The sequence below is a fragment of the Trachemys scripta genome, chromosome 4 (assembly GCF_013100865.1).
Source record: "Trachemys scripta elegans isolate TJP31775 chromosome 4, CAS_Tse_1.0, whole genome shotgun sequence".
NCBI classification, from domain to species: Eukaryota; Metazoa; Chordata; order Testudines; family Emydidae; genus Trachemys; species Trachemys scripta.
The window spans coordinates 28,727,586-28,736,662 of NC_048301.1; positions in this window are offsets into that span (position 1 = coordinate 28,727,586).

A 9,077-nucleotide genomic window follows, 5' to 3' on the forward strand; every position below is an offset into this window, starting at 1 on the left:
AAATGTTCGCGGGAAGCAGGGGAGGGGGCGGAGACTTTGGGAGGGGGCGGAGTTGGGGCGGGGGGCGTGGGCGGGGCCCCCGGGAGTGTCCTCCATTAGGAGGCACAAAATATGGTAACCCTAGTAAAATGTTCCAATGATTAATTATTCTCAATGTTAAAAAATTACACCTTATTTCCAGTCTAAATTTGTCTAGCTTCAGCTTGACATTGGTTGTGTTATACCTTTCTCTGCTAGACTAAAGAACCCATTATTAAATATTTATTCCTCCATGTAGGTAATTACAGACTGTGATCCTTAACGTTTTCTTTGTTAAGCTAAAAATCAATGGAGCGCCTATAAGGCATGTTTTCTAGTTCTTTAATCAATCATTCTCATGGCTCTACTCTGAACCTCCTCTCTAATTTATCAACATTCTTCTTGGATTGTGGACACAGAACTAAACCCAGTATTCCAGCAGCAGTTACACCAGTGCCATATACAGAGGGAAAATAACTTCAGCACTCCTACGTGACATTCCCGTTTTTCCAACCACAGGATCGCATTAGTGCTGTTGGCCACAGCATCACACGGAACGCATATTCAGCTGATCATCACCATGCCCCTCCCCCCCAAATCTCTTTCAGAGTTATTACTTCCCAACATAAAAAGTCCCCCATCCTGTAAGTTTGGCCTACAGTCTTTGTTCCTACATGTATATATTTACATTTAGCCATATTAACACACATACTATTTGCTTGAGCCCTGTTTACCCAGCAATCCAGATCACTATGCCAGTGACCTGTCCTCTTCATTATTTACCACTCTTCCAGTTTTGTGTCATCTGCAAGCCTTCAGTGATAATTTTATATTGTCTTCCAGGTCATTAATAAAAATCTTAAATAGTATAGGACCAGAACCGATCCCTTCAGGACTCAACTGGAAACACACCATTTTGATGAGGATTTCCTGTTAACAGTTAGGTTGTGAGACCTATCAGTTAGCCAGCTTTTAATCCATGTGAGGTGTGCTGTAATATAAAACTATCATTCTAGTTTGTTTTAATCAAAATCTCATGCAGTATCAAGGCAGATTCCAAACAGGAGTCTGAGGGTATGTCTACCCTGAAAATGCTACAGTGGCACAGCTGCAGACACTACCTATGCAGATGGGAGGGACTCTTCCATCACTGTAGGTAATTCACCTACCTGAGAGATGGTAGCTAGGTTGACTGCAGACTACTTCCATGAGAAACTTCTTTAGAAAGGAGGTCAACCTGTTAGTTAAGTTTAGTCTCTAGAAAACACGTTATGATTTTGTTGTATATGTAACCAGTTGTTTCCCCATATCCTTTTTCCACTATCACTTGAATCTTTGATAAATATATTTATAGTGAAAACAAGAATAAGTTTAAGTGGTGTGATATTATGCAAAGTGCTGCACCAGAGTTGAAGCTGGCGTGGATACGGTGCCTTTGGGGATAGCAGACTTGATACTTCTGTGAGTAGCTAGTGACAGGAGCTGGATATCACCAGGGCAATGCTTCAAAGGGATCTGAGGTGCACCTACTGTTAATCTGCAAGCAAAGAAAGGGCTGACATAGCCCAGAGAAGAGTCCTTGAGTGGCCAGAAGGCTGGCAGTGTTAGGAAGCTGACACTCAGCCCTTGCCACTAAGGCAAGAATCTTTCCTGTGCTTAGCCAACTAGGTGACTCAGTCCTGGGGTACCACAAGACCACCTAATTCCTAAATTCCACTGTATGGTATCAGCTGGTAAGATTTTTCTTCATTTTGTTTTGTCAGCTGTTGTGCTATTGCTAGGTCCTCCCATCTTCCACTCCAGAAGTGGCTGCACTTCAGTTATCCACACACCCCTCCCTTGCTCAGGAATGAAAGGCATTCTATAAGTGTTACCGATGATAAACTACAGCACTGATAACAGTCATTTCAAAGAAACACTGGCTGATAGGTCAAAGTGTAACATCACATTTCCATGCTCTTTTAAAATTCCACAACAATTCTGTCTGTGTTTAATCCTTTCCCTAAAGGGATTTCCTTTTGGTTAAGATACAGTATCTCCCTTTTGAGTTGGCTTTCCTTCCCCTATAAATACCCCTCCTCTTCACACCCTCTCATCTATGCAAAGAAATTCTTTATTGGCCCATTTCTAGAGGAACATGGAGCACATTAAGGAAAGCGAACAGAGGTCCTGCTTCCTAACAACGAAGTTAACTTTCACAACTGCACCGGAACAATTCTCTGCATCAATGGTACTGTTACATCCCATGATCCACAGCTCCATCTAAATACATAAAAGCAACCAAGCTACCTTTACACTCAGTAGGGCAAATTGCTTTACGGTCCCCTCCTTGGCTATTTTGTAGCTATAGCCCTCTGGCTGGAATGTCAGACCTCCTCAAGGGGGTGGTAGGATTAGAATTGGTTCAAAATTTTGACTTAAAATAGGTTGGGGGGAAATTGTGCAGATTTTACCCCCAGAAATATTTTCTCTTTTCTTTCTCCCTCCTCCCCCACCCAAACCAGCTCTGGTTATAATGGCATCCTATAGTCTACATGGGAGGTAACTAACACAGCTACACAAGCATTCAGGCTTCATAGGTTACTGCTAGTTTCCATGCAATATTACCTTAACTACTCACTTTCCCTGCCTCTTCCTACAATTAACTTCTGTGCTTGGGTTTGTTTTCTCATTACATTCAAATCTGAAGAGTGCCAATATTTTTGGTTGAGAATTAAGATCCATCTGGCAGCATCTGAAATAGAACTGCAGCTACTCACTGCAACTTCAGCCTCAGTGAGGCCATGCAGGCTAGTTGGTCTGTAATAGCTACACTACAAATTACACTGCTAAAAGATGTTTCAAGCTGTGTTCTCAAACCCAGCAGCCTTGGGATCCTTTCTGGACTCCATCAAAAAGTTCTTTAAATCCAAATAAAAGTTGTACATAGTTGGAGCTATTAGGAATAACATACATAAAATAAGTGTTCAGAGGACAAAGGCTAGGCATTCCCCACACAAGAAGAGCACTGCCCTCGTGTAAGCAGTTGTGTTCCGCAGCAGAAGAATAGTACCCATAAGAATCCTTTTTGTTTCTAGAATGGCTCAATGATATGCATCCGAAGAAGTGGGCTGTAGTCCACGAAAGCTTATGCCCTAATAAATTTGTTAGTCTCTAAGGTGCCACAAGTACTCCTGTTCTTTTTGCGGATACAGACTAACACGGCTGCTACTCTGAAACCTGTCAATGTGCTTTATACAAATTAAAGATGGCTTACAGTACTTCAGTGAGTGAGAGAAGTAGTGTCCCCATTGTACAACTGGGGAGATCAATTCCAATTTACTCTGGTGTAATTCCACTATACAGCTCTAAACACAGAAGTCAAGTTTCACAACAATATGGGCCTGATCCAAAGCCCACTGAAGTCAATGAAGAGACTCCTGCTGGTATCAGCTGTCTTCAGGATTAGGTTCTAAGTAAGCTTTAAGGTATTTCCTTGCAGGCTTTTGGCTTCAGTAGGATTGTCAGAGCTTATGAGAAGGGGCTGGATAGTTCAGGAGATCTTCACTGAGCTACGGAACCTTCATTTTCTTGGTCAAGGGCTCTCAACCATTCCAGACGACTGTACCGCTTTCAGGAGTCTGATTTGTTTTGCCTACACCCAAGTTTCACTTCATTTAAAACTACTTATAGAGGGCTCTGTGGCACAATGAATAGCGTGTTAGATGTCTAAGGAGCAGTGTCTAGCCTGCCTTCATTGGGACAGTCATTCAAAAGATTGTGGGTTCAAATTCCATCAGCATCACTTTGGGGGAGAGATAGCTCAATGGTTTGCACATTGGCTTGCTTAAACCTAGAGTTGTGAGTTCAATCCTTGAGGGGGCAATTTAGGGAACAGGGTATAAAAAAAGAAACCCACTATCTGGGGATTGATAGGCCCTCTTTAAGCAGGGGGTTGGACTAGATGACCTCCTGAGGTCCCTTCCAACCCTGATATTCTATGATTCTACTTACTTTCAAAAAAGCATAAAAATACAGAAGTGTCACAGCATGCTATTCCTGAAAAATTGTTTATGTTCTCATTTTTACTACACAATTATAAAATAAATAATTTGGAATACTGATATAGTACTTACATTTCAGTGTATAATATACGGAGCAGTCTAAACAAGTAATTGACTGTATGAAATTTCAGTTTGTACTGACTTTGCTAGTGCTTTCTGTGTAGCCCATTGTAAAACTAGGCAAATATCTAGATGTACCACATACCCCTGGTTGAGAACCACTGGACTAGGTCATTAGTTCAATTACTATTTTTATTAAAGTTAGTAGTGCAGTGGTGACCATAGGCCATTGTGCCAGGCGTTGTACAAACACACATACTTGGTCGCTGCACCAAAGAGCATACAGTCTAGTAACCTAAAATTGTTTCTATCTAATATGGCTGCTGGGTGGTGTGTGAGAAAAGGAGCTAATTGACTCAGTCCAATTACCAGCGGACAGGTTCCCACACCACAAAAGCCACCAGCAAACTTGTTTATCGTCTCAGTAGGGAGGCCAGAGACTAAATTTCAGAGATTCAATTAGCTTAATTCAGCGAGCCAAGATACAGTGGAGACAGGTGATTGAGAAGAGGGGGTAAAAAAGTAGTAAGCCACTATACACTTGGTTTGCGTCAAGAATCACACACGCTTTCAGTCCCCCCACCCCTTTTTGTAGCAAGTCTTTGGGCTTCCATGTAAGGATCTCAGAGCACTTCACACATTAGGGAATTAGGCCTCACAACATGTGTGAGGCAAGAATTCTGTCCCTCCCCCCGCACCCCATTCTCAGAAGCAAAAACCAAAGCGTATTGTTAAAAGCAACATGAAGGAGATTAGAGGGTTTAAAAACAAAACAACAACAAAAATTCCAGTTTATTTGCTTTATACATTTGATAGCACTTTTGCTGTAGTCAGTCGTGTGCTCTGTTCTTTTCAACAGAGGAGGGAAAACATTGCAAACAAAACAGGAAGATACAACAAAAGAACACCAACGTTGGCAGGAGGAGTCAAGGGCACGTGATCCCTGCAACTACTTTTAACTTTTTTCTTCTTTTAAGTACCTAGGTTTCACGTTGACAGTGCCCCTTTAAAAATGACATGAATTCTGTGCTCAGCCAGAGACCCAATCCCCTCCCTCCCAGGAAGCCAGCTCTCCAAAGTCTCTTCTACTTCCTGAAGAGCAGTACTTGATCATGATAAGGAAGAGACATTTTGATGGCCACCAAGAGCAGACACTAGATGGCACAAATGCATCAGCAAATCTGTTCCTAGCCCAAGAAATGCAGATCTCAGGACTATGGGGAGTAGATAGGCTGGAAAGAAGACAAGCACACGAGAGGGTATTCTCCCCACTGAGTGTGCAAGACAGTGGATTGGATCAGACTGACAAACTGCCTTACCTACCACCAGGAAAAACAATGGTGACTACTAATTCACAGTGTAATAAACCCTCCCCCAGCCCTTCTTCCTTAGCACTAGAGAGATTCCAAAGCCCAGACGCTTACACCTAGATTTGTTCCTCTTTGTTGCTTATTGAAATAAAGGTCATCTCAAATTCCCAGCCCCCCCACAAATTTGCTGCCTCACTTTTATTTTCAGTCTGTTATTGACCTCAGAGATGCCATTGTTTCTCCTCTGTTTCATAGTTCTGCATGTAGGCTACAGAAATGGGTCTCGCATTGTTCAGAAGCTTTTTGCACTAACAATGCTCAGGTCCCTCACTTTGGCTCTTCACCTCACCGTGTCCCATGTTTGCGCCTGGGTGTAAGGATGGTGTAGTGTTTAACATCTGTATCTGGAAGCCAGGCAGAAGCAGTGCTGGGGAAGGTGGATAGGCAGAAGTGTTGCAATGCAGCAGAGACAGATGCAGTTACTTTAGGATCCATCCACATTACAGATGGAACAGTGATTTTGTAACCGCATTAACAGGTTACAGGATTCTGACTGCGTCTGTACAGCAATTTTTCTGCATCTTCCACAGTACTCTGCATAATCATGTTTTTAACTGTGTGTTGTGGGACTTCTGGACAGTTATCCCAAAGCAGCCCATGCCATGGGTATTTTAGCAGCTCACTCACTTCCTGCTTTTTGTGGCTAGATTGCTTCATCAATCCCGTCTTCCTCAACCAACTCTTCCCCACTGTCCACAAGATTAACCTGAGCCATGATTGGTCTGATCCTGAGCAGAGCCCTCCCTTGGGTACAGCGAATCAGGGCAACAGCCCCAGGCCCCGTGCTTTGTGGGCCCCCACACTTTGATAAAATTGTGGAGGTGGTAGGTGGGTGAGCAGGGGAAAGGGGAGGTGAGCAGCAGGCAGGCGGACAGCGAAGAGGAGGGTGGTGGCCACTGGCAGCCCCCCTTCCAGAGCCTTCTCCTCCCCCCAGCAGCTCCTGCCCGCTGGTAGCCCCCTGCCAATCAACGCCTCCTCCTCCCTCTCAGCACCTACCACAGATCCAATGTTTTGCAGCGTCAGGAGGTACGGAACGGGAGTGAGAGTGCAGGGTGCTCGGGGGAGGGGGTGGGCAGAGCCAGGAGAGCACCTCCTAGCAGATTAGAAACTCAGCACCTATGTACCAGGCCCTGCACCCACCTAGGGATGTCCCTGATCCTGAGGATTTGGTGCAGCTCCTCAAATTAGAGACAGTATCTGCCCATTGCAGGAGCCTTTATTCAAGCAAGCCCCACACCTATTTGTATTGCAATTTCTAGCACCATTTTTCTTTCCCAGCTCTGTGTAATGATATAGTTCACCATTAAGTCACACACTGCCAGCTTGACAGTGCCTTAAATAAATGTTTTCTGAACTAGTCTTCCTAGAGCCTGTAGGTGGAATAAGTGAAGTGCAGTGGGGCTGATTAGCTATGGAGTCATCAGGAAGCTATTAGATATATATACTGTTACAGATACATCTGGTAATGTCGCCAAGCAAACAGCAGCACTCCAGGACAATATGTGGATGAGGAATCTACCAGATAGTAGAAGAATTTAGATCTTATCCCACAGAATGGTAAAGTAAAGAAAGCTTTTCTATATAGCCAGTGCCTAGTTTCAGGAAGCTTTAGTCCTAATTCATTTAATGCATAATTTTAAAGGTACCCCTAATTTGTTTTCAGTAATTTCCTCAGTTCTGAGGGAAAGCATCCTCAAATACCTAAAAAGGGAGTTGAAAGTTAGAACTATAGCTAGGATGGATTTAATTCAAGCCAGGACAAACAGGCTCTATCTATTTAGTTGCCTCTAATACTGAGACCCTACTAAGAAGTGCAAGTGTACCACGTGACACTCATTAGAAGTAATGCAAACAAAAAGACACTTAAGACCTTGCTGAGGAAGACATCTTTAGCCTATTTAGCCATGTAATATTGGTGTGAAAACTGCCCATTGCCTGCATGCCTGGGGCAAACATCTTCAATGGGGGTTGAGGGCATTCAATGTTTTGCAGTATCCCATGGTAGAATTCTAACTTCACTCAGGCCTTGGCTACACTTGCGAGTTACAGTGCAATAAAGCCTCCCCCAGCACTGTAACTCACTCCCCATCCACACTGGCAAGGCACTTACACGGCTGTATCTCCGTGGCTGCAGCGCTGCATGTACTCCATCTCCCCAAGAGGAATATTGTGTATTGCGCCGCCGTTGCAGCGCCAGCGTGGCTGCCTAATGCGCTGTGACTGGCCTCCAGAAGTATTCAGCAATATCCCACAATGCCTGTTCTAGCCACTCTGGTCATCACTTCAAACTCTACTGCCCTGGCCTCAGGTAACCAACCATGTGACCCACCCTTAAAATACCCCGGGAATTTTAAAAATCCCCTTCCTGTTTGCTCAGCAAGGTGTGGCGTGCTATCAGCGAATCTTTCCAGGTGCCCATGCCTCCACGCGCCATGTGAGCCCCAGCATAGAGCAATGGCGAGTTGCTGGACCTCATCAGTGTTTGGGGGGAGGAAGCTGTCCAGTCCCAGCTGCGCTCCAGCTGTAGGAATTCCGATACCTTCAGGAAGATATCAAAGGACATGATGGAAAGGGGCCATGACCGGGACGCCCTGCAGTGCAGGATTAAAGTGAAGGAGCTGCGGAGTGCCTACCGCAAAGCCCGCGACACAAACGGCCACGCGGGTGCTCCCCCCGCGACCTGCTGATTCTACAAAGAGCTGGATGCGATACTTGGGGTTAACCCCACCTCCACTCCAAGCACCACCATGGACACTTCAGAGCCAGGGTGGGGGGAGGAGGAGGAGGAAAACGGGAGTGAGGGTGGTGGGGCGGATGGAGACACCCCAGAATCCCAGGAGGCATGCAGCCAGGAGCTCTTCTCGAGCCAGGAGGAAGGTAGCCAGTCGTAGCGGCCGGTACTTGGTGGAGAACAAACAGAAGAGCAGATTCCTGGTAAGTGTTTTTTTTTTTTTTTTTTTTCGGGAAGGAATTTTTTCGGTGCGGGCTCTTTGGGAGAGGAGGGTTAGGCATGCATGCCTAGATGCGGAATAGTGCATTAATGTGGTTTATCACATCGCGGTAATCAGCCTTGGTAATCTCTTCTAATGTCTCGTCCAGAACGTGTGCAATGTGCTTGCGCAGGTTTATCGGGAGAGCCACTGTAGTCCTTGTCCCAGCTAGGCTAACGTTTCTGTGCCACAAGGGGCGGATGGGGGAGGACCATTGCTGCACACAGGTAAGCTGCATATGGGCCAGGGCGGAAGCCGCATTGCAGTAGAAGACCCTCCTTTGCTTCCCAGGTCACCCTCAGCAGCGAGATATCGTCCAGGACGAACTCCTGTGGAAAATGTTGGGACAGTGTTCAGTGTAGGTGCCCCCAGCAGCTGTTGGCTCTCGCCAAAGCACAGAAACCAAGAGGACAGTACAGCCCTGAAACAATCAGTCCCTCTTACTCACCATTTTGAGGCTCCCGTGGGTTGTGTGCGCTCTGTTTGGGACGGGAAAATTATGCTATTGTGTAGACTCTGTGTGTGCCCTCCTTAAGTGCGGGGGAAATCATTACTTTGTCTGGTATAAACAATGCTGCCTCTGTTAAATGTTGCAT